This window comes from Mastomys coucha, unplaced genomic scaffold (assembly GCF_008632895.1).
Source record: "Mastomys coucha isolate ucsf_1 unplaced genomic scaffold, UCSF_Mcou_1 pScaffold5, whole genome shotgun sequence".
NCBI classification, from domain to species: Eukaryota; Metazoa; Chordata; class Mammalia; order Rodentia; family Muridae; genus Mastomys; species Mastomys coucha.
Window position 1 is genome coordinate 117,397,986 of NW_022196911.1, and position 24,088 is coordinate 117,422,073.

The following is a 24,088-nucleotide window of genomic DNA, read 5'->3' on the forward strand; positions in this document are numbered from 1 at the left end:
CCAGTGGCAGCAGCTGTATTGGGTCCTGACTAGGGTGCAAGAGGTCTGTGTGGGCACAGGCTTCACATATTTTCATCTGATCCTGGGCCTGCCTCTCCCCTAATGCACAGAAATCTGGGCTCTGGAAACAAACTAACAAAAAACCACCTGTGAGGCTGTGACTATTCCTAAGGGTGTGAGGGGCAGATGCCCCCCACCCTCATTCAAGCCAGGCCACTCCATTGAGAGTTCAGTCCCTCGTCCTGTCCCTGGGGTCTGAGTGTACAGAGAGTGTTCATGAACACTTCTGACCACTTGCATCCCTGACAGAGACAGGCCAAGGACTGTCTGACAAGCCTAGGGTGGCCCTGCCGGTGTCTACTTGAGCCATGGTCTAAGTGGTCATTTTATTGCTGCTGTGGCTGTGGCTGCTGCTAGAACCCAGACTTAATGGGTAAGTGCCTATAAGTAAGCCATGTCTGGCTTTTGTAGATGACCATCTTTATTTATTTTGGTTTTTTGAGACAGAGCCCTGGCTGTCCTGGAACTAACTCTGTAGACCAGGCTGGCTTTGAACTCAGAAATCCACCTGCCTCTGCCTCCCAAATGCTGGGACTAAAGGTGTGTGCTGCCGCCACCACCACCACCTTACTGTAGAAGACCATCTTTGTCTTTTGAGCTTTTCTGTCCTTTCTAAAAACATTCCATCTCCCTCGGGGACACAGACAGACCTGTCCTTCCTCCCTGACAGCCTGGCCCAGCAGACAGGAAAGCTTCTGGTTTACCTGGAACCCACTCTGTAAACTGCCTGAAATTAGAGATATGCCTGCCTCTGCCTCCCAAGTGCAGGGGTGAAGAGCACGCAACCCCATGCACTCTATAAGCTGCAGACTCTAGTGTCTTGGGGTCATAGCCCCACTGCTTGCTAGTCTTAACTCAGCTATCTTATGTGCATGAGGCAACCTGGGAGGTGATAGGCATGTCTGTCTGTCCAGAGTTGATGAATCCACCTCTCTGTGACTCCCATGGACCTGGAACATGCTGAATGGACACTGACTAGGGTAAGAGTCAGTCCGGCCACAGAGTACAGGGCTGAACCCACTGTGCTGTGGGCATGGAGCCTGAGTGCTTGCATGGGCTCCAGGGAAGTGAACTGCCCTCCTCCCTGCTTCCCATCTTGTGTTTATTTCTACTTTGTGATAACAAGACTATGTGTGAGTCTCTTTTTCTCTGTGTCTGTCTCTTTTAAGTCGGGGTCTTACTTTGTAATCCAGGCTGCTGCCAAACTCATGGCAATACTCCTGCTTCAGCCTTGTGAGAACTGGGGTTACAAGTATGTCCAGCTTTTTTTCTTCTTCTTCTTTCTTTTTTCTTTTTATTTATTTATTTATTTTGAGACCGGGTTTCTCTGTGTAGCCTGGCTGTCCTGGAACTCACTCTGTAGACCAGGCTGGCCTCAAACTCTGAAATCCTCCTGCCTCTGCCTCCCGAGTGCTGGGATCAAAGGCGTGTGCCACCACTGTCCAGCATGTCCATCTTTCTGAGGAAACTTTTTGAAACATTTAGAACCAGCAACCTCATTAGGGCCATTTCTGCTCTGGCTCCTGCTGGAGCAGTCTTTGCTGTCTGACTTGGGAGCCAACCGGGATTCTGAGGACTCCTGCTAGCTGTGTCTGGTTCTCCAAACCCCATCCACCCTTCTCTTACACAGATGTTCCCACCCCATCTCTCTCCCAGATACCAGCTACCATATCACATGGCTCTTGCCCCTCTAGGTCATCATGAAGGGGCAGGAATCACAGAAAGGGCTTCATGCTAGATCCTCATGCTGTTTACCTGGCAGGGGCACAGGCCAAGGAAGGAACTAGCCTGATCCAACCGGTGGTCACAGTGGAGCTGCTCACGACTCAGACCAGTGTCAGACAAGTAGCTTCTAACCAGCACCAAGAGCTAGACACATTTACTGACCTGCTGAGTAGGTCTGGTTAGAGGAGGAGCAGGATGCTCTGCTTTGTGGCCTGTGGTTTCTGCTCCTAGCCTCTCTCTCGAAGGTCCTCCCTATGGCGGGAAAGAGGTCCCTGGGCCAACTCCCAGGCCTTCAGGGCAGGGGCCTCAGCCCATTGCTCTGTAGCTGGGAGGCATGACACTAGGCTGTCTGGGGCCTGAGTCCCTGGACTAGAGGTTTGGTTCCCGTGAGTGCTGACCAGAGGTCTGACCAGTAACTGCCCGTAAAACCCACTCTCCCTGTCTGGCACTCTACTTTGTCACCTGGGCTCTTGAAGTCAGGACAAACAACTGTCTAGGACATTGCCAGCCAACTATTCCTGACCTGCCTCTGCCCAGCAGTTGACTCGTGGAAAGTTCTGTTTCTGTAAGACATTTTAGTCCCTGTGGCTCTTAATTGAGGGAGAGGTATTGGAGCCTTATGGGTCCATGTGTGGGGTTACTGCAGAGCCATGGCATGTCTTCACTGAACACTTGATCCTGGAGTCTAGCGAGGAGAGCTGACTGTTTGGAGATGGGCTTGGCGCTCATCTACACTAAAGTGTCTAACTATCAAGGGAAATTCTTTCTGAGCCTCCCCTGTCTTGTACCTGAAATTCCTAGGTCCAGGAGTCATCTTCAGAGCTACTATCCTAGCTGCTTGGCTCCAGGATATGGTGTGACCTCCCAGCTACGTGGATGCCATGATGTGGCTTTGCAAAGGACTGGACTCAGTGAGGTCTCCAGAAGCTGCCTTGGAGCTGGGGAGAAGCTGCCTTGCCCTGGGCCTGGGCTACAGCTCAAGACTCAGTTGTATCTCATCTCAGGCGTGGCTGCTCCAGCCAGCCTTGTCTTTGTGGGTTACCCAGCCTACACTGAGACTGCTCTCCCTCCATGGGATCTTGTGTGCACGTCAGGTTCCTTGGCATTTACCCTGGGCTCCTTTTTCCATCATGCTTATCAACTAGCTTGTATTACACTTCTGGCCCTTCAAACTCTCCAAGGCTCCAGAGTCCAGGCCTTCAGTGTGGCCTGCACGGGTGAACACCATCTTGCTTCCTCAGCCCTCAAGTCCACATATAGTGGTGGCCTGACATCCCCATTCCTGTACCAACCCCCCTGCCTCATTCCTTTTCCTAAAGGAGCCTTTAATCTCAGGTAATAAGATGCTGCCTAACTCCTCACTGTAACCTTGGGGAACCCAGAGCTGCATGGCCAGCAGCTTGGGCTCCATACTGTGCCACAGCAAAAAAGCAGGGACCTCAGCAAGTGTCCACTGCCATGGGTTCAAAGAGGGAGCCCTCAGTGGTTGGGTCTGACCATCCCTCCTGATGATTCCTGCAGGTGTGGACACTGGACCTGTGTCTTCCTGGCTGCCCTGCCTATATCAAGCCATCTGTACAGGGAGCAGACAGAGAGAGGCTGGGTCCAACAGGTACTCGCCTGTGCAGCTAGCTACCTGGCCTAAGTCTAATTCTGCTTCTGGCAGGGGTAAGGGAAAGGGGGAAACAGGGCGGAGGACAGGGATGATAGCTGCAGGAGGAGCTACACTGTGTGGTGACCTCAGAACTGGCTTGCCTCTGGATACATTCTTGGGAAGACACAGACAACTGCGTGGGCAGAAGGTGAAAGAGAGGCAGGGGAAGTCCAGGGATCTAACAGGAATCTCAGGTTGTTTGGGAAGCTGTGAACCTGCCTCAGGATCTGCACTGTTCCTGTTCCTGTTCTCCACATGTACAGTCCTGTGTGTGTTCAGATGGCATGTGGCTCTATGGGATGTTCTTTGGGGGGTGGCTACCTTGTGTTTGGCTAGCTTCTAGATAAAACTCATGACAGAAGAACTTTTGCAGGGTCTGCCTACCAACCTGAGGTTCCAGGCAGGCTCCTGAGCATCCTAAGCTACGCTGGCAGAACAGGCCTAGACTGGCAAGGCAGGGCTGTTAGGCTCTCACTGATGGCTATACTGTGGTTAGCCGTCCCTCATTATCTGCATCTAACCTCACTGTGGCATCTCAGGGCTGCTGTACCTGAACTTTTTTCTGCGTTCCCGGCCTAAGACAGCTAAGTGAGGCAATGTTCCCCACATCTACCAGTGTGGCCTTATGGGGAGAGGCTGCTGGCCACGCTGACACAGGCTGCCCAGCTTGCCCAAGACATCATAGGCAGCTGGCCAGGTCAAAGGCCTCCTCTGAAATCATTCTCTGGAGGTTTGGCCCATGACCCTTTGGACCCCATGAGCTGCTTTCTGTCCCCCCAGGAAGCTGAGGCCGAGGATGGCATGCCTGCAGCGCATGCAGGAAGGGTGCACTCACCCAGGCATGGGTATGAGGCCAGGGCCAAAGCCATAGGCGGAGCCTGGTGGGAGCCACACAGCTCAATGCCTTGGCTGCTTCTGTCAGCATCCTCTCTGTAAAGGACAGGAGACCCATTCCCCCAGACTGAATGGTGGGGAAGAACTCCAGGAAGACCATCAGGCCAGCTTCACCCAACTAATGCTCAACACCTCTTGAGTCCACAGGGCATCAGGCTGCAGAACAAAAGGTCTTTCTGGGCTAGGAAAGGGGTACTCAGGTAGGATGAGGGTAGACATTACCCAGTGCTATGCTTCTTTGGCTTAGGGATGAAGGATCAGCACTGCAGAATGCCGTGACAGCTTGTACACTGGGGTGAGGTTCCTCCTAGGAGCAGTGCATGTGTGGCTCAGGCGGAAGGCTGCCCTCCGACCTCAGTTGCCTTCAGCTCCCTCCACACCACTGAGTGCTCATGACAGGCAGGAAAGCCACAGGGCCTTGCTCACTACAAGGAGAGGGGAGGCTTTGGGACTCACAGGCTGGGTGTCAATCACAGACAGGAACTAACATCAGATTATGCACAGGTGTTCCTGGCAGGCCTGTTGTCCCACTCTTCCCCTAGTCCTTGGGTTGGAAGCACACAGTGCTTCCATGTTCTCCGTGCTTAAGGCCTGAGGCTCTTCTTCTCAGGAGAGCAGGGACAAGCCACTCTGGCTGGTGAAGCCACTCTGGTCACCAGGACACTTCTGGGTTGTGACACATGCTGGTATTCCAGGTGTCTCACTTGCACCTCCACCTGTATCCCACTATATGCAGCTACACCGGCTCTGCTCATATGAGGGGTCCCCAGGTATTCAGTGAGGGGGTTTAGTCCCACATACAGAGCAACATGAACTTTACAAATTTATACCCTCAGTGATAGAATAAAGTGTTCTATTAGGCCGTTAATTGGCTCTCTGTTTTAGACAAAAGTTGGTACCACAATGCACATGCCAAGAGAACACTGTTTCTCCTGAGTATCAACCAATCTCTTACCTCCAGTTCTCAATGTCAGGCCTGACGGGACATGCCCTTTGCCCTGCTAGACTGATTAGTTCTGAAGTTTAATTGGGAAGGCCACATTTCCTAATCCTGAGCTTGAATGTAATGTTCTATTGAAGAACTGCTGCCAGGGTTCTCAGCAATTGTGACTTGACAGCTAGCACTTGTTACCTTGGCTGAGGAAGTCAGGAGGTAAGTAGGTGCCTGATGTGTGTGTGGAGGGCTCACACACACACCAAAGCTCCACCATTGTGAACCCCAGGGTACACAGTTTTCAAGGGTGAAGGGCAACACTATTTACCTGGGGTCAGACTCAGCCCAAACTCTTCTGTATCTTTGTTCTGAATTGTAAACACAACTTTCCAGACACTGTAGGCATACAGCACAGGTTCTTGAATGTGAAGGGAGAATTCTGGTTTGGGTTTGTTTGTTTGCTTGCTTGCTTTGAGACAGGTTCTCTCTGTGTAGGCCTGGCTGTCCTGGAACTCACTCTGTAGACCAGGCTGTTGTTGAGTTCACAGAGATCCAGAGTGCTGGGACTAAGGCGTGTGCCACCACACTAAGGGATTCTGGCTCTTTATAAGGCTTCCAGGGCAGGGAGAGGCCATGAGTGGTGGTGCACGCCTTTAATCTCGGCACTGGAGAGGCAGAGGCAGGTGGATCTTTGGGAATTCCTGCCGGAGTTACAGGGTGAGACCTTGTTTTAAAAGGAGAGAGAGAGAGAGAGAGAGAGAGAGAGAGAGAGAGAGAGAGAGAGAGAGAGAGAGAGAGAGAGAGAGAGAGAGACAGAGAGAGAGAGAGAGAGAGAGAGAGACAGACAGAGAGAGAGAGAGAGAGAGAGAGAGAGAGAGAGAGAAATTTTAGGAAATAGTCAAGTCCTTTCTTCTCCAAATTATCCATAAGACTAGAAGAACACTAAGAGCTGGCCTGATGGCACACACCTGTAACTCTAGAATGTAGGCAGCAGAAGCAATAGGATCCTGAGTGCAGTTTCAGCATGGGTTATATAGTGAGGCCTTATCTCAAAACTCCAAAGCAGATAGCACTGGTGGGCTTTTAGTTCTAGTAAAAGCAGGTGGGTCTCTGTGAGTCTGAGGCCAGCCTGGTCTACAGAATGAGTTCCAAGACACCCAGGGCTGCACAGAGAAACCCTGTCTCAAAACAGACAAACAAACAAACAAATAAATCAAAAAATGGGGTTGGAAAATGGCTCAGTAGGTGAAAGTGCTTGCTATACAAACTTGCAACCTGAGGGAATCCCAAGAGCCCATGCAAGGATGGAAGGACAGAACTGAAATAGTTATCCTTTGATAGCCTGCCCCCAAACACACACACACACACACACACACACACACACACACACACACACACACACACACACACACACACAGACACCAAACCATAAAACAAATACAGGCAAAACCAAATCAGTACTAAGCACATTGCTGCAATGTCAAGCTCACAGCTGTCCCTCAAGGCTGGCCCCACATCAGGTCTGCTGCTGCTTCTCCGTGTACACTTCAGCAGAGATAAAGTACTGGGCAAGGTTTAAGGCCTGTCTGTGATGACATATTTATAAATCAGGGATATAAAGTACCTTTTTACAGTTCTGGGGGTAGGACTCAAGGTTTTGTGTATGCTAAGCACACGCTCCTGCACTGAACTCCAGCCCCTGCTAGGAGAAATGCTTAGCTTGATAAAGGTCCCATTGAGAAGCACACAGCAATCATCACATTTAGAAACTTTAGCCTAATCCCTTTCAATTTAGGAAGGATACAAGACAACTACTGTCACCACTCCTGTTACCATGGTGCTGGGAGGCCCAGCCAACTCTTTAAGAAAAGGAAAAGGAGTGTATGGCCTGGAAGAGAAGAGATGAAGGAAGACAGCATCATCTACTTAGCAGGAGAAAGAATCAAAGCCAAATTGTGAAGGTCTATTCAGGAGCTCCGAAAGGCAAGCAGCTCCACCGATACTCCCGGTCCTTTCTGAAGCAGCTGTAAGAGCCACAACTTTAGGAACAGCAAAACTGAAGTGGCCTGCCACCACCTTGCAATAAAGTTTTCCTGGCAGTGCCCCAGGTGCAGTGTCTGGACCTGGATGGGAATACACCTGGGGCCAGATACCTGCTCGTCAATCTAGGAAGCCAATTGCTTTATACACCTTTTTTTCAAAAAGTTTTTAGGTCCTGTTTCTTCATGCTGAATCTTCACAGCATACTTTCACTCAAGCTATTGGGGGTGGGGGTGGTCAGGCTCATCCACTGGCTCTGTCCCTTGGGTTCTACCATTCTCCCATGATGCTGGAGCTCCTAGCCTGCTTGTCAGCAATAATGGCCTCCCTTGGCATCCCTAAATGCCACAGAGGAGAACAATTAAGAAGCCTCCAGTGGCTTGATGAGAATTATAAGTATCCTTCAAGGATCTCAAGTGGCTTTCAAACAACACACAGCAAGATAAGGCATTTACTACATAGTCTTGGCTTGATGTTGTCTATGATGGACCCAGAGCTCCAAGGAGAAGAATGTGGTAGTAGTGTGTGTTCGTGTGCATGTGTGTTGGGGGGAAGGGTTCATGTGTGCTACAGCATGCACTCTGGAAGCTACAGGACAACTTGTGGGAGTTATTTCCTTTCATAGAGTGTGTTCCGAGATGGAACTCAGGTTGTCAGGCTCAGAGGCTGGTGCCCTAACATGGTGAGCCACCTCTCAGGCCTCTTAAATCATTTTTATTTAAGAGTAATTTACATATAATAGAGTGTATCTTTCTAGAATTTCCTAGCAATTTATCTATTTTGTAAAGTATCTGCCCAAATATTTCAATAATTTTTCTTGTTTTCTTTTTTTCTTGAATCCAAGTTTCATGCATCCCAGGGTGGCCTCAAACTTGTGACTTCGAACTTCTGAACCTCCTGCCTTTGCCTACTGAGTGCTAGGATTATAGGTGTATACCATCATTCTCCCTTTATGTAACACTGGGGATTGAACCCAGGGCTTTGATAATGCTAGAGCGGGCAAGCACCCTACTAACTGAGCTATCTATCTATCCCAAGCCCTAAATTGTCAATTCAGATGTTCTGGATATGAGTTTTTACTATGTTCTTGTTTGCCTGTTTTGAGACAGGATCTCACTGTGTAGACAAAGCTGGCCTCTAATTTGTGATCCTCCTGCCTCAGCCTCTTGAGTGCTGGGATTATAAGTGTATGCTGGCAGGTTTGTTTTGCAGTGTTAGGGGTTAAACTGGGGCCTTCTAGGGTGGAAGTAATGGCTTACAGCACTTGTTGCTTCTGCACAGGACCTGGGTTCATTTCCACATACTCATAACTAACCCATAAAACCATCCATAACTCCAGTTCAGGGGTATCCAATGACCTCTTCTGGAAAGCACCAGGCACATATATTGTACATATTCATACAGGCAAAACTCTTTTAAACATGAAATAAATATAATCCTAGCACTTGGGAGGCAGAGGCAAGCGGATTTCTGAGTTTGAGGCCAGCCTGGTCTACAGAGTGAGTTCCAGGACAGCCAGGGCTACACAGAGAAACCCTGTCTTGAAAAACAAAAACAAACAAAAAACCCCAACAATAACAAAAAAAGAAATAAAATAAATCAATAAATAAACAGACCTTCCACAATATCAGGTGAATAGTCTGCCACTGAGCTTCCCTCTAACGTTTCTGGGTTTTGTTGTTATTGTTTTGAGATAGGGTCCCCCTATGTGGCTCTGGCTGCCTGGAAAACTCTATGCAGACCACTCTGGCCTCAAACTCAGAGATCTTTTTGCCTTGCCTCCCAAGTACTGGAATTAAAGGTGTGTGTGTGTGTGTGTGTGTGTGCGCGCACGCGCGCTTGTGTGTCCCTGAGCCCTGAGAGCAGACCCTGTGATACTGGAATAGTTAGTTTCCTGACAGGGGCAGTGGTGCTGAGGAGACTGGGGAGGGCAGCGAGTGCTCTTTCTTTACAATCTGCTTGTCCCCTTTCTTGCTTTGTTATGTTGTAGGATCCACCAACATAGACAAAGGGAGGCATATGGGCATCAGACTCTCTCCAAAGGTGGAAGCATCGGTGCCTTCTTGACTTGCTAAATTGCTTGGTTTTGAGACAGGATCTCACTCTGTAGTTAAAGCTGGCCTGAAACTCACTATGTTGTCCAGGATGGCTTAGAACTAATGTAAATCTTACTGTCTCAGTCTCCTAAAGGCTAAGATTACAGGTACGAGCAGCCAGACCTTGCTTGAATTAATTTCTTCTTCTTCTTCTTTTTTTTTTTTTTGTTTTTTCGAGACAGGGTTTCTCTGTATAGCCCTGGCTGTCCTGGAACTCACTCTGTAGACCAGGCTGGCCTTGAACTCAAAAATCCGCCTGCCTCTGCCTCCCAAGTGCTGGGATTAAAGGCGTGTGCCATCACCACCCGGCAGGCATTTGTGGTCTTTTTTTGTTTGTTTGTTTTTCGAGACAGGGTTTCTCTGTATAGCCCTGGCTGTCCTGGAACTCACTCTGTAGACCAGGCTGACCCCGAACTCAGAAATCCGCCTGCCTCTGCCTCCCAAGTGCTGAGATTAAAGGCATGTGCCACCACCGCCCGGCCCATTTCTTCTTTATTCAATTAAAATGTAAACACTGTTAAAATGTAATGTACATTTGCATGAGTTTATGTGCATTACATGCATGCAGAGGGCTGTGGAGGCTAGAGGGTGTTGTTATCGCCTATAACTAGAGGGGAATTACAGGCAGTTGTGAGCTGACAGACACGGGTGTTGGAAACCCAACCTAGATCCTCTGCAAGAACAGTAAGTGCTCTTAACCACTGAGCTATCCATCCAGCTCCTATATTTCAATGATCAAATTAGCACCATTATTATTACCACTAGTATTGTATGGGTGTGTGTGAGTACACAAACATGGCCGCTAGAGGACAATGTTCAAGAGTCATTCATTTCTTTCTCCTTCCTACCTTCCTTCCTTTTCTAGACAGGGTTTTTCTGTGTAGTCCTGGCTGTTCCAGAATTCACTCAGACTAAGTTGGCCTTGAACTCAGAGATCTGCCTGCCTCTGCCTCTCTAATCCTGGAATTAGGGAGTTGTACCAACATGCCCAGCAAGTCGGCTATTTCTTGACACTGTGGGTTCAGTCCATCAGCCTCGTATGGCAAGCACTTTTAATTGCTGTCCCATCTTGAAGGCCTAAGTGCTTTTCGGACAGGAGCTACTGAGTGCCAGAATTACAGCACGTGTTACCATGGCCCCACTGATTTTTGTTTGTTTGTTTGTGACTGAGTCTCATCCTGTAACTCTAGCTGGCCTGGAATCAGCTCTGTGGACTGAGCTGGCACTCAACTCACAGAGATCCATTTGCCTCTGCCTTCCTAGTGCTGAGATTAAAGTTGTGGGTTACCACACCAGGAAACTTTGTATGTGTGGGGAGGAGTGAGGGGTACAAATAGGATTTCTCTAACAGCCCTGGCTGTTTTGAAACTTGATTTGTAGACTTGGCTGGCCCCAAACTCAGAGATCACCTGCCTATGCCACCTGAGTGCTGGGATTCAAGGCCAGAGACATTGCTACCTGGCTCTATCCTTTTTTAAAAAAAATCTAAGCCATCATGAAAATGTGTAAGACAAGCCTAGTGTGGTGGCACATTCTTTTAATACCAGCACAAGTCAGAGGCAGAAGGATCTCATGAGTTCCAGAAAAGAAGAAAAAAAAAGAAAAAAAAAAGAAGGGGCTGGAGAGATGGCTCAGTGGTTAAGAGCACTGACTGCTCTTCCGAAGGTCCTGAGTTCAAATCCTAGCAACCACATGGTGGCTCACAACCATCTGTAATGAGATCTGATGCCCTCTTCTGGGGTGTCTGAAGACAACTACAGTGTATTTACATATAATAAATAAATCTTAAAAAAAAAAAAAAAAAGAAAAACAGAAAAGAAAAGAAAAGAAAAGAAAAGAAAAAAGAAAGAAAGAAGGAAAGAAAATATTGCCAGGCAGTGGTGGTGCACGCCTTTAATCCCAGCACTTGGGAAGGAAGAGGTAGGTTGATTTCTGAGTTCAAGGTCATCCTGGTCTACAGAGGGACAGCCAAGGCTATACAGAGAAACCCTGTCTCAAAAAAACAATAAATAAATAAATAAATGAAGAAAGAAAGAAAGAAGGAAAGAAAGAAAATGTTTAAGTTAAAAAACAAAAAGAGGCTGGATGTGGAGGCTCACATTGTAATTTCAACTCCTGAGAGGCAGAGATGCAGGAGGATTGCAAGTTCAAATTCAAGGTAGAAGAAAGGAAAGAGGCAATATGGTTGGGGCAGGGAAGAATGCTTGTGCTGAAAAGATTCTCACCTTTTGTCTGATTCACTCAGTACCGGCTAGAGTGTGACAGAATGGGTACAGGGTCGCTGTAACACAAACCTCTACACTACACTCTAGGTGATGCTCTGACTCCTGCCCAGCCCCCACAGCTCCCATTTCAGTTATTTCCCTGCCTGTGGGCTTGGGAGGAAAACACATGTATGTTCATGGACCTTAAATATTTTCCTTGATGCTGGGATGTCTGAGTACCACCTCCATCAGAAAGGTAGCTCAGACCTGCGTCCTCAATGCCACGTGAGGTCGAGGTGTGTTGGGTCTCTTCAGCGATTCTTCGTGCTTTTTTATAAAAGATTTGCTTCCATGCACTCATTCATACACTCAACTCAGTTGAGAAAATTCTGCCTTTGGCCTCTTGGTAAGCTTTATAAGTAAAATGTGTATAGGATCTGGTGCTAAATGCTGGGGTCAGTATGGCTGCTGTATACAAGCTCACCCACACATCCTGTGGCATTGTGATTTATGGCTAATGAGTCCTTTGGTCTTTGTCCCTATTTCCTGGTGCACAACTGCTAAAACCATAGTGGAATCACGCCTTAAGATCTCCTGAGGTTCCACTCCAGGCCATCTCACTCCCCAGCACTAAAACATGCCCTAGTCCTCACACAGAATGCCTCAGTGTTTACATGGAAGTTTTGAAAGATGCCACTGATTAAGTCACCTCCTGATTCCATATGACTTAACATACAATATACGAGCTCTCCTTGTAAACAACTGCTATACTATACTGTTGGGGATGACAGAATAAGGCTTGCACATGTTTAATACAAATTCAGCTTTAAAAAGCATCTTCAGCCCATTCTCGTTGAAACTGGGTGTGCAGATCAGTTTTATTTTCTGCTTGCTTGGCCTTTTCCTGTTGGCAAAGCAACATCATCTACTGAACTCATGACAACACTTATTCAATAGAATAGTACAAGTGAAAAGATTACATTAAGAAAATATTATGGTATGATTTATGGCCTGAAGACAAAGCCAGTGAAGTTGTAGCTGGCCACTGCAACTCATGTCTGTTCATGCTACAGTACTTTGGAGGCTGAGATGGGAAGATCCCTGCCCAAGCTGGAATTGTAGGCCTTTGCCACAAAGTTCAGCTAAAAAGCTTATTTCAAAGTTAACTTTCCTTGCTGGAGATGTCGCTCCTACCTGCTGGAGATGACTTACCTACGGAGTACATGACCTTGGGCTCAGTCCTCTCAGCATAGCAAAATTAAGGAACTAAATAAAGTTACTTTCTTTGTAAGGTTGATACTGGCAGCTAGAACAATAGAAAAATAACCGATTAAGCAACACTGGTTAGCTTTATAGGCTATTTTGTGAGAGGATTAGAGTGGAGAGAACTCTGTTATCTTGCCTGGTTGGGAATTTGGCAGTTGTCTCTCTGGGTCTGATTTCTGGAAGGTGAGGTAAACAGCTTGGCTTTAAGTTGGACAGGGACAGCGATTCTATGTTGACATCTAGCCTGGTCTGCTGCTGGACCCCAACAGTGCCTTGCTATTTCTGCATACCTGTTCTCCCAACAACTCCTGGCTTTCTGGACGGAGCGGGGGCCATTTCCTCTGTTTCTTGGCTATTGCTTTTGTGCTCCTTGTGTCCCTTCTGGAGATCTCGTTTCTGTGTGCTGTGCCTGCATTTGTGTAGATATGACGGTGTGCATGCTGGGTGCTTTTGTAGAGGGACACCTGAGACTAGTGTATCCTGTCTGCTACAGAGACGGTTTCATGTGGAAACACTCCTTTTCTGGGACTTTAATCCTCACACAGAAAAAATTAACTTAAAGCAGCTGTGTTAACTGGTCAGTTGTTTTTCTGTTGCTGGATTCTTGGCTTTCTTAACCTATTTTTAGACTTTTTTTTTGAGAGGTGGGGGCGGGGTCTCATGGCTGTGGTGACATACTCCTGTGATCTCAGCACCTTGGATATGGAGGTGAGAGGATGAGTTCAAGGTCACACATAATGAGCATACTGTCACCCTGAACTGTATTCGATCCCATCTTATTAAAGAGAGCAGAGAGATGGGGCTGCAGAGCACCAGCTGCTCTTCAAGAGGACTCAGGTTCCATCTTCAGCACCCACATGGCAAGCTCACAACTGCCTATGACTCTAGTCCCAGAGGATACAGCGGTGTCTTCAGGCCTCAGACATACACAGGCAGAACTTTCGTGCTTCCTGTGCTGGTCTGGAACTTCCAGGTCCCACTGATCCTTCACCTTAGTCTGCTGAGGATCATGTTAATACAGGTCTATAGGTGTGTCACAGCCTTGTTGTTGTGTGAGCTCCTAGGGACAGGATATAGCTCAATTTTAGCTTTTACTCCAAGTCAGATAACAGAATGTTTAGACTGTGTAAAATATGCTTTATTTTGTGAAGCTAGAGACTGAACTAAATTACACCTGCCAGGTGAGACCTATTTAAAAAAAAAAAAAAAGGTGAGGGTGGTTCCAGACAGGGTGTCTTTGTAGCCCAGGCTGTCCTTGAATTCAGAGATCACCTGCCTTTGTTCCACCCCACCCCCACCCATCCCCACACCAAGCTGGGCTTAAAGGCCTGTGTCACCTGGCCTGGCTTTTTTATTTTTTTTAAATAAAGGTCTCACATAGCCTAAATTGGTCTCAAAATCTATACATAGCTGAATGACTTGATTTCCTTGCCTTTGCCCACCATATGCTAGGAAGATGGACCTGCGCCACTGTGTTTACTTGTGCCGTGTTGGGTATGGAAACCAGCGGACTCTAGGTAAACACTCTTACCAACTGAACACCCTCAGCCCCCTAGTGTTCTAACACTGAGCTACATGCCAGCTATATTCACTTTTTACCTTTCTTTCTTTTTTGTTTTTTTTTGAAACAGGGTTTCTCTGTGTGGCCCTGGACTCATTTTGTAGACCAGGCTTGGAATTCAGAAATCTGCTGATCTGCCTCCTGAGTGCTAGGCCTAAAGGCTTGCACCACCACCCAGGTGGGCGTGTTTGTTTGTGTTTTATGATACCCTTCTTGGAGACCAGGTTTCTGCGCAGTTAGCCTTGTACTTTCAACCTGAGTGCTAAAATTACTGGAAGGAATACAGATCAGGCTTGGTCTGTATTTCCAAGTAGAAATCCTGGTTTGTGGCTTGTAGTTTCTGAGAGAAGCCTATCAGAATTTTTATCTTCCTTTTTCAAGTACAATGTGCTAGTTGTTCTTTGATCGAGTTAAGGTTTATTTGTTTGTTTGTTTCTTTCTTTGAGACAGAGTTTCTCTGTGTAGCCCTGGCTGCTCTGGAACTCACTCTGTAGACCAGGCTGGCCTCAAACTCAGAAATCTGCCTGCCTCTGCCTCTGCCTCCTAAATGCTGGGATTAAAGGCGTGTGCCACCACTGCCTGGGCTTTATCTCCTTCTTTACAAAATGTATTTTATTAGTGTATGTGTGAATGTGTGTAAGTGTATGATATAAATGAAGAGTCCACAGTGCATATTTGGAGGCCAAAAGATAACTTTCTGGAGTTAGGCCCTTCTACCTGTTTGTGAGTTACAGGGATCCAGCTCAGAACACCAGGTTTGTCTGGCAAGGATAGATACATAATGTGCTCCAAACAAGCCAGAGCTACAAAGTGAACTTATCAAGCCAAACAAACAATTCTCATCAAGAACAAACCACACAATCCCAGCACTTGGGAGGCAGAGTCAGGTGGATTTCTGAGTTCGAGGCTAGCCTGTTCTACAGAGTGAGTACCAGGACAGCCAGGCCTACACAGAAAAACCCTGTATCGGAAAACCAAAAAAAAAAAAAAAAAAAGGAACAAACCACACATCCTTGCCAGTATCTGCTGTTACCTGAGTTTTTGATCTTAGCCATTCTGATTGGTGTAAGGTAGAATCTCAGGGGCATTTCCCTGATGACTAAGGACTTTGAACATTTCTTTAAATGCTTCTCTGCCATTAGAGATTCCTTTGTTGTGAATTCTGTTTAGTTCTACACCCTATTTTTTGATTGGGTTGTTTGGTTTTTTGGAGGTTAGCTTCTTGAGTTCTTTATGTATTTTAGATATTAGCCTTCTATTGGATGTGGAGTTATTGAAGATTTTTTTCCCATTCTGTAGGTTGTTGATTTGTCCTATTGACTATGACCCTTGCCTTACAGAAGTTTTTCAGTTTCATGAAGTCCCGTATATCAATTGTTGATCTTAGAGCCTGAACCACTGGAGTTCTGTTTAGGAAATACCCCCACCCACCCACCCCCCAGAGAAAAGAAGAGAAATGAAAAGAAAAAATCATCCTGAGTGAAGTAACTCAGACCCAAAAGGACATGCATGGTATGTATTTACTAATAAGTGGATATTAGTCAAAAAAGTACAGTATACCTAGAATACAATCCACAGAACTCAAGAAGGTTAACAAGCAGAAGGGCCCAAGTGAGGATGCTTCAATCCCACTTGGGAGGAAGAAGAAAACAGGCAGAGGTGGGGAGGGACCTGGGTGGGAAAGGGAAGAGTTAAAGGGGAACATGATCAGGTATTTGGGAGGAGACAGGAGAGAAGCCCTGAAGGCCAGCAGAATGAATGGAAATTTGTCACCTGGGAGGTGAGAGACTCTCAGGACTCAAGGGAGGAACCTTAGATGAAATGCCCAACAGTGGGGAGAGGGAACTTGTAGAGTCCACCTCCAATAGAAAGACAAGGCATCCCACAGTCAAAAACACTGACCCAGAACAGTTCCTGTCTAGAACAACTGCAGGAAAAAAAAATGGAGAAGAGCCTGAGGGAAAGGAGGTCCAGTGGCCCCAGCTCAAGGAGAGGCTCCAAGACCTGACTACTTTTACTGATACTATGGTGTGCTTACAGACAGGAGCCTAGCATGGAGAGGCCCCACAAGCACCTGACTGAGACAGACGCAGATACTTACACCCAACTAATGGACTGAAGGCAGGGTGGTTGAATTAGGGAAAGTCTGGAAGAAGCTGGGGAGGAGGGCAACCCATAGGAAGACCAGCGGTCTCAACTAACCCGGACTCCTGAGATCTCTCAGACACTGAGCTACCAAACAGGCAGCATACACTAGTTGGTTCGAGTCCCCTGACACATATACAGCAGAGGACTGCCTAGTCTAGCCTCAGTGGAAGAAGATGCGCCCAACCTTCAAGAGACTTGAGGCCCAAGGGAGTGGGGAGTCCTTGGGGGGGGGGGATGGAAAGGCCAGACTGGGACAGGGGTAATGACTAGACTGTAAAAATAAAGTAATTAAAAAAAAAAAGAGCAAAGAACAAACCACACAAAACACTATTTTTTTCAAATGCTTCTTCTGTCCTTCCTCTCTTTTTCTGTGAGATTGTGGAGATCCTGCTTAGAACCACCATCCTGCAAGGCTTTGTTTTTTCAAAAGAGAAACAGAGGGAGAGTGGATGGGGTAGGGGCCAGAAGAGTGGTTGTAGGGAGGGACTGGGAGGAGAAACTGGTTGAGAAGTAAGAAAAATAGTTAAAAAGAGAAAAACAAACAAATAAATCTTCTTAAAAAATGCCCCTCCAAATGTGTTGACAATAGCTCGGGCTGGCCTGGCGCTACCTAAGTCTGTGGCTCTCAACCTGTAGGTCTCCACCCTTTGAGGGGTCACATCAGGTATCTACCATGAAATTACAGATATGAAATAGCAACAAAATAAGTTTATGGTTGGGGGTCACCACAACATGAGGAACTATCTTAAAGGATCTCAGTATCAGGATGGTTGAGAACCACTGAACTAAAGTAGCCAAGGATGACCTTCAACTTCTGGGTCCATCTTCTAAGTGCTAGGATGTGGGAATGAGCTGTGATGCCTGGTTCAGGCAGTGCTGGGGATTGAACCCAGGTCTGTGTGCATGCTAGGGGAGTCCACATCTCCAGCCCTCATAACAGCTCACATTTGTCTGTTACCTCAGTTACTTCCTACATTTCTGGGATCTTTTCACTGGCTGATTTTCTTCCATGTGTTTTTGTTTGGTTTTTGGAGATAGGGTTTCTCTGGGTAGCCCTGGCTGTCCTGGAACTCAACTCTATAGACCAGCTAGACTCAAATTCAGAGATCCACCTGCCTCTATGTCCCAAGTGCTAGGTAAAGACATGCACCACCAACCAACCAACCGCTTGGCATTACGTCCATCTTTGTTATGGATCATATTTTCATATACTTCACATGGCTTATAAAATTGTGATTTGATGCTAGACATGTTCTTTTTTTTCTTTCTTTTAATTTTTGGAGATGGGGGTTTCACTATGTAGCCCTAGATGTCCTGGAACTGACTATGTAGACCAGGCTGCCCTCAAAGTCAGAGATGTGCTTGTTTCTACCTCCTGAAGTCTGGGATTAAAGGACTATACCTACCATGCCTGGCTAGGCACTTTTTTTCCTCTCTCTCTCTCTCTCTCTCTCTCTCTCTTTCTCTCTCTCTTTCTCTTTTGACTTATCTATTCATGTATTTTATGTTTATGAGTGCTCTGTCTTCTTGCACAGCAGAAGGAATCATTAGAGATGATTGTGAGCCACCAAGTGGGTGCTGGGCATTGAACTCAGGACCTCTGGGAGAGCAGTCAAGTGCTCTTAACCACTGAACCATCTCTCCAGCCCCTAGACATTTTCTTATGGTACTGAAATTCCTTCTGCCTTTTGGAGAAGCCTGGGTTGATTTTGTACAGTTGAGATGCCGTCTAGGCTCCTCGGGACTGCAGAAGCAGAGGAGGCCTCAACCCTCCTCCTCTGTGGAGCTTTCTCGGGCCTGGAGCCTGAGCACCCTCCACCCTCCTCTCCTTTTTCCCTCTTTCTCTCTCACTGCTTTTTGAGATAGGGTCTCAAGCTATGTACCCTAGGTTGGCCTGAAAAAATTTTGGGGGGAGGAGTGGATTATTGAGACAGGGTCTCATGTGTAGTCCTGGCTGGTTTGGAACTTCACAAGTAGAGCAGGCTGGCCTTGAGTTTGTGACCATCCGTTCTCTGAACTTGCTTTGCATTGTCAGTGCTGGGATGAGCAGACCCTTGGGCATGCCAGAAAAGCAGTCTACCACCCAGGTACCCCCAGCCTGGATCCTGGCTTGGTGCACATGCTATGGGGTATCTATGACTCCTTCTGCACAGTCCTCTCTTTTATCTAGAATCTTGCCTCAAGGTTCACTTCCTGGCTTCTCCAAGTTCCATTCTTTGTCTCTCCTGCAACTTACTGCCTGTGCTTACCTGTTCCTTGCACCCCAGACAGAAAGTCAGACGACCTAAAACTGGTTTCTATTCCTCCTAAGGGTGTCACACAGTGATGCCTGCCCTCCTGTCTGCAAACAGCTGCTTTGTATCTTTGTCCAGTTAGCCAGCTGTTTAAGGGGGAATCTCAGAGTGAAGTCTTTATCAGCAGAACTCGCAGGAGTTGAAATGAGTGCCAGAATTCTATTGCCCTAGAATAAACCACTAAAAAGCAAGCCAATTTGATTATTTCTAAATGTATTTGCTTTGCTTTAGAAGTGACTTTGACGTGTTGTGTTTCTGAGTGGCAGTTGCCATAGCCTCATAACTACTTAAACAAACAAACAAACAAACCAACAAACAAACAAAAAAAGACATCATTTCTCTGGGCATGTGTGTCTCAAAACTGTGGAGAGCTCTGTCCTGAGGAACCTCAGCACAGGTGCCAAACAGGCAGCTCATCTACCTCAGGACCTCAGCAGCTTTGCTTGTTTCTTCTTTTCTAAAGCAAAATTTTTGGTTGCTTTGTTTTTCAAGTGTGTGTGTGTGTGTGTGTGTGTGTAGCCCTGGGTATTCTAAAGGTGGTACACACTACCCCTTGTTTATTATTATTATTTTTAAAATATTTACCTTTATTTTATGTGTGTGTGATATCATTGGATCCCCTGCAACTAGAGTTATGTGGGTACCTGGAATCAAACTCAGGTTTTCTGGAAGAGCAACCAGTGCTCTTAACTACTGAGCCATCTCTTCAGCCTCTGCACAAGGTTCTGTAAAAGCAATTCAAAGATGCTGTGGGTGGTGGTGCGCAGGTATCTCAGAAGTATTGCCAGCAGCAGGCTCTCATTCAGCACCAGGGACCAAGCCAAGGGCAGATACACTGAGAAGCAAAGAGGCGCCCTGATCTCATGACCAAGGCAGCCTGGCACAGTGCGAGTGAGGCTGCTGCGACAGTGCCAGGGCCAGGTGAACCAGGGCTCACAGGCTCTCTTTACCCTCCTCTGGAAAGTTCCTGGAGCTCAGCTGGCAGGCTGCTAAAGTTTGCCTCTCTCTCCCAGAGTGGCTGTTACCAGGGTCTTCTTGGCCCATTCATCTCACGGCCTTGGCTATCAGAAGCCTCCTGTCTATCTTCCAGCTCAGGTCACTTACACCTTAGGGGAATTGTGTGTCAGTTTTCAAGTGTTTGAAGCAGACAGGAAAGGAACACAGTGTTCTGGGTCAGTTTACAGTAGTCACAAACTGTTTTTGGAGGTTACCCATCCTGTGAGATTTTCTCTTGATGTTTTCTTATCATAAATATGCATCACAACAAGCTCATTACCATCTCCCACAGTGACAGCTTGCCTGCACTCCTAAGCTCACCTTGGGTTTCACAAGAGATGCAAAGCACCTGCAGAGGCCAGACAGTAGGCAGCTCTGATGTCAGGGACTCCTGGTTAATAAACATTACAGGAGGCCAGGTTGGGGGCCAAGAAACAAATCAGGAAATGCATCAAAACCCCACATCACCATCCTGAAGTGTGTGCCAGATTCCCCAGGACTGGAGCCACAGAAGGCTGTGACCATGTGGGTACCTGGAATTGAACACAGGAAGAAAAGCCAGTGCGCGCTCTCTCTCTCTCTCTCTCTCTCTCTCTCTCTCTCTCTCTCTCTCTCATCTGTTTATTTATTTACTACTACTACTATTATTATTACTATTATTATTATTAATGGGTTTTCAAGACGGGGTTTCTCAGAGTCTCTGGCTCCCCATTTACTCTGTAAATGAGGCTGACCTCAAACTGCTTCTGCCTCCCTAAGGGCTGGGATCAAATCATATGCCACCCTGCCTAGTCATAGCCAGTACTCCTAGCTGCTAAGCCATCTCTCCTCAGCCCATCATGCCCTTGATTGGTGTTGACAGGGGGGCTGCAACTAAAGTCCACAAGGCAGCCCAGTGACACCCAGGTGAAGCTTCAGGAGTGCTAGCTTCCCTGATTTGAAAACTCTAGGATTAGCCCATACCTGTTTTGCCTCAATTAAGTGCTAATGTTCAAAAGTGAACATTTTTAAATTTAGTTTTTAAAGTTTTTTAAAGGGGGCCAGAGAGATGGCTCAGTGGTTAAGAGCACTGACTGCTCCTCCAGAGGTCCTGAGTTCAATTCCCAGCAACCACATGGTGGCTCATAACCACCTGTAATAGGATCCGATGCCCTCTTCTGGTGTGTCTGAAGACAACTACAGTGTACTCATATACATTAAATAAATAATAAATCTTTTAAAGGAAGGTTAAAAATTTACTTATTTTATTTGTATAAGTATTTTTCCTGCGAGACAGTATGTGTACCACATGTGTACACAGACATGCTTAGTGAAAAGGGGGTGTTGGAGCCTAGGACTGGAATTAGAGATGGCTGTGAGCAGTATGTGAGTCCTGGGAATCAAACCTGTGTCCTTGGCAAGAGCAATGTGCTAATATTGGCTGAGCCATCTCCCCAGCCCCCCACGTTTTTGTTGTTGTGTGTGTGTGGACACTTGCCACAGCATGTCTATGAAGGTTAGAAGTTACCTTGTGGTTCCCAGGACTAAACGTCACTTGTCAGATTGGACAGCACTCACCTTTATCCACCAAGCCATCTTGCCAGCCCTTTATCTTATTGATTTATTTTGGTTTTTTGAAACAGAGTTTCTCTATATACCCGTCTGTCTTAGAACTTACTCTGTAGAGCAGACTGGTCTCAAACTCTGGGGTCCTCCTGCCTCTGCCTGCCAAGTGCTGGGATTATAGTACTCAAACTCAGGGAAATCTGTAACTTTAATTTGTTATTTATTTATTTATTTATTTATTTATTTATTATATGTAAGTACATTGTAGCTGTCTTCAGACACCCCAGAAGAAGGTATCAGATCTCATTACAGATGGTTGTAAGCTACCAAGGGGTTGCTGGGATTTGAACTCAGAACCTCTGGAAGAGCAGTCAATGTTCTTAACCACTGAGCCATCTCTCCAGCCCTAATTTTAATTTCTTAAAACCCGATTTTTAATGATGGTTTTAAAATGTTTTAATCTCCCTTTAGTCCACCATCTACCAGAGGGTGGAAAAGAAAGGATAGAGGGAAAGTGGACCTGCTTAGAAATGGTTCTCTGGATTACCTCCCATCTGTGTTGTCTGGAAATCGGCAGTTCACTTTATAGGTTAGCCAAGGCAGCTCAATCCACCACTTAAAAACAGAAATGTCAGGGTCAGTAGCAGCAGTGGCACTGTCTAATAGGAACAGCCAGGCCTCAGCCTTAGCTCCAGTCAGCAGGAGGGACTCAGAGAAACACCAGAAGTTCTTGGCTGTGCCTCTCAGGGAATCGAAGATCAGCAAAGACAAGAGACTCACAGGCATTACACAGCTAGCTCTATAAGCAAGCCAAGCTCAGCCTCTGTCATTGTCCCTTGAATCCTATTTATACCCTCTAAACATCACCTGTCTTCTACAGGTCTTGTCTCAGCACGTGGGTCTGTCTCAGCTATCATCACTGTCAATCAGCCCGAGTCCTCTGAAGCGACAAGAAACTGTAGCACACCACCAGAAGTTTTTTTCTTCTTTTTTCTTTTTGCTGTATTTCTTTCTATAGAGTCCCGACAAATACAACTCAACTACACAATATAAGACAGACCAATACATGTGTGTCCTTAACAAAAAAAATCTTTCATCACATGCCCTTTCACATGTTTGCTTTAACAAAACACCTTTTCATCTATGCCTGCTTCAGCCAAACATTCCTTTATGAGTCTGCCTTAATCTTTCACCTGTGTCTACTTCAGCTAAATGTTCCTTCACGTGTTTGCTCCAACAAAACACTATCCAACCGACTTAAGTTTCCGCTTCAGAAATCTGCCTGCCTCTGTGTCCTGTGTGCTGTGTGCTTAATCTTTTGAGACACGGTCACTCTATTATGTCTGGCCTTGAACTATAGAGAACTCTGCCTACCCCTGTGTCCTGAGTGCTGGGATTGAAGGTATGCACCATCATATCTGGCTGTTTCCTAATGCTAAGGTGTCTCATTGAATGAGGAGAAAGCTGTCTCAGCCAGATTTGCCAGCATCCCCCAAATCCACCCTGACAGGTACACATTGTCACACTTGGCCTATGACAGGTACACATTGTCACACTTGGCCTATGACAGGTACACATTGTCACACTTGGCCTATGACAGGTACACATTGTCACACCTGGCCTATGACAGGTGCACATTGTCACACCTGGCCTATGACAGGTGCACATTGTCACACCTGGCCTATGTAGGTGCTGGGTCTAAGCACTTTTACCACAAAGGTAAGTCCTCTGGTCGGTCCTTATAAGAATTGTTTTGGAGCCAGAGAGTGGCAGTGCACGCCTTTAATCCCAGCACTAGGAAGACAGAGATAGGTGGATCTGAGTTCAAGGCCAGCCTGGTTTATAGAGTGAGTTCCAGGACAGCCAGGGCTACACAGAGAAACCCTGCCTTGACCAACAAACAGTTTGGTTTTTGTTTTCAAAATGAACATTTTAAAGGAGAAAAATATCATTACCTAGCTTCCCTAGAAAGAGAAGCTTGGGGCTGGGGAGATGGCTCAGCGGGTAAGAGCACTGACTGCTCTTCCAAAGGTCCTGAGTTCAGATCCCAGCAACCACATGGTGGCTCACAACCACCTGCATTGAGATCGAATGCCCTCTTCTGGTGCGTCTGGAGACAGCTACAGTGAATTACACCAGAGTGAGCAGGGTCGGAGTGAGCGGGGCCAGCAGAGGTCCCGAGTTCAATTCCCAGCAGCCACACACATTATGGCTCATGGCCATCTGTACAGCTACAGTGTACTCATACACATAAAATAAATAAATAAATCTAAAAAAAAAAAAAAAGAACGAAAGAAAGAAAAAGAAGCTTATTAGATCCACAGAGCCAGGGAGGAGCCAGTAGGGGTGTGTCCAGGCCTCGCCCATTGGCCACTTCCTGCCTGTTCTCCCATCCCTTCCTTGTAGGAGTGTTCTCCTGGTGAGGCCTCAGATAAAGGGCTGGCCATTCAAGCTGAGTCTAAGACAGGGAGGCTCTGCCGTCAGGCCACCAGACAAGGGTCAGATGTTCTTTTTCTTTCTTCCTTCTGGATCTCCAGATAAGAGAAGCCTGGTAATACAGTGCAGCCACTGTTATAGTCAGAATGTGCACAGCAGGTGTGTTATGTAAGTGGTAGTACAGTGTGGCCACAGTTACAGTCAGAATGTGCACAGCAGGTGTGTTCTGTAAGTG

The 24,088-nt window shown here is 46.8% G+C and overlaps 1 protein-coding gene and 1 long non-coding RNA gene across 9 annotated transcripts in view; one reads left to right on the forward strand and one right to left on the reverse strand.

Moving 5' to 3' along the window:
• Positions 1 to 24,088, reverse strand: part of Ccdc57 (coiled-coil domain containing 57) — a 101,466-nt gene that overhangs the window by 573 nt on the left and 76,805 nt on the right. The window contains exon 1 of one of the 8 annotated variants that reach the window (XR_004113764.1): positions 5,289 to 5,420. The exons of the other annotated variants lie outside the window; for them this stretch is intronic. The gene's annotated coding sequence lies outside the window, so the exon portion shown is untranslated. Of the gene's footprint in view, positions 1 to 5,288; positions 5,421 to 24,088 lie in introns of those variants that run through there. 8 annotated transcript variants of the gene reach the window in all.
• On the forward strand, positions 5,273 to 7,374 carry LOC116079120. Its single transcript, XR_004113765.1, has 2 exons — positions 5,273 to 5,486; positions 7,063 to 7,374. It is a non-coding gene; the product is annotated as an uncharacterized LOC116079120 (long non-coding RNA).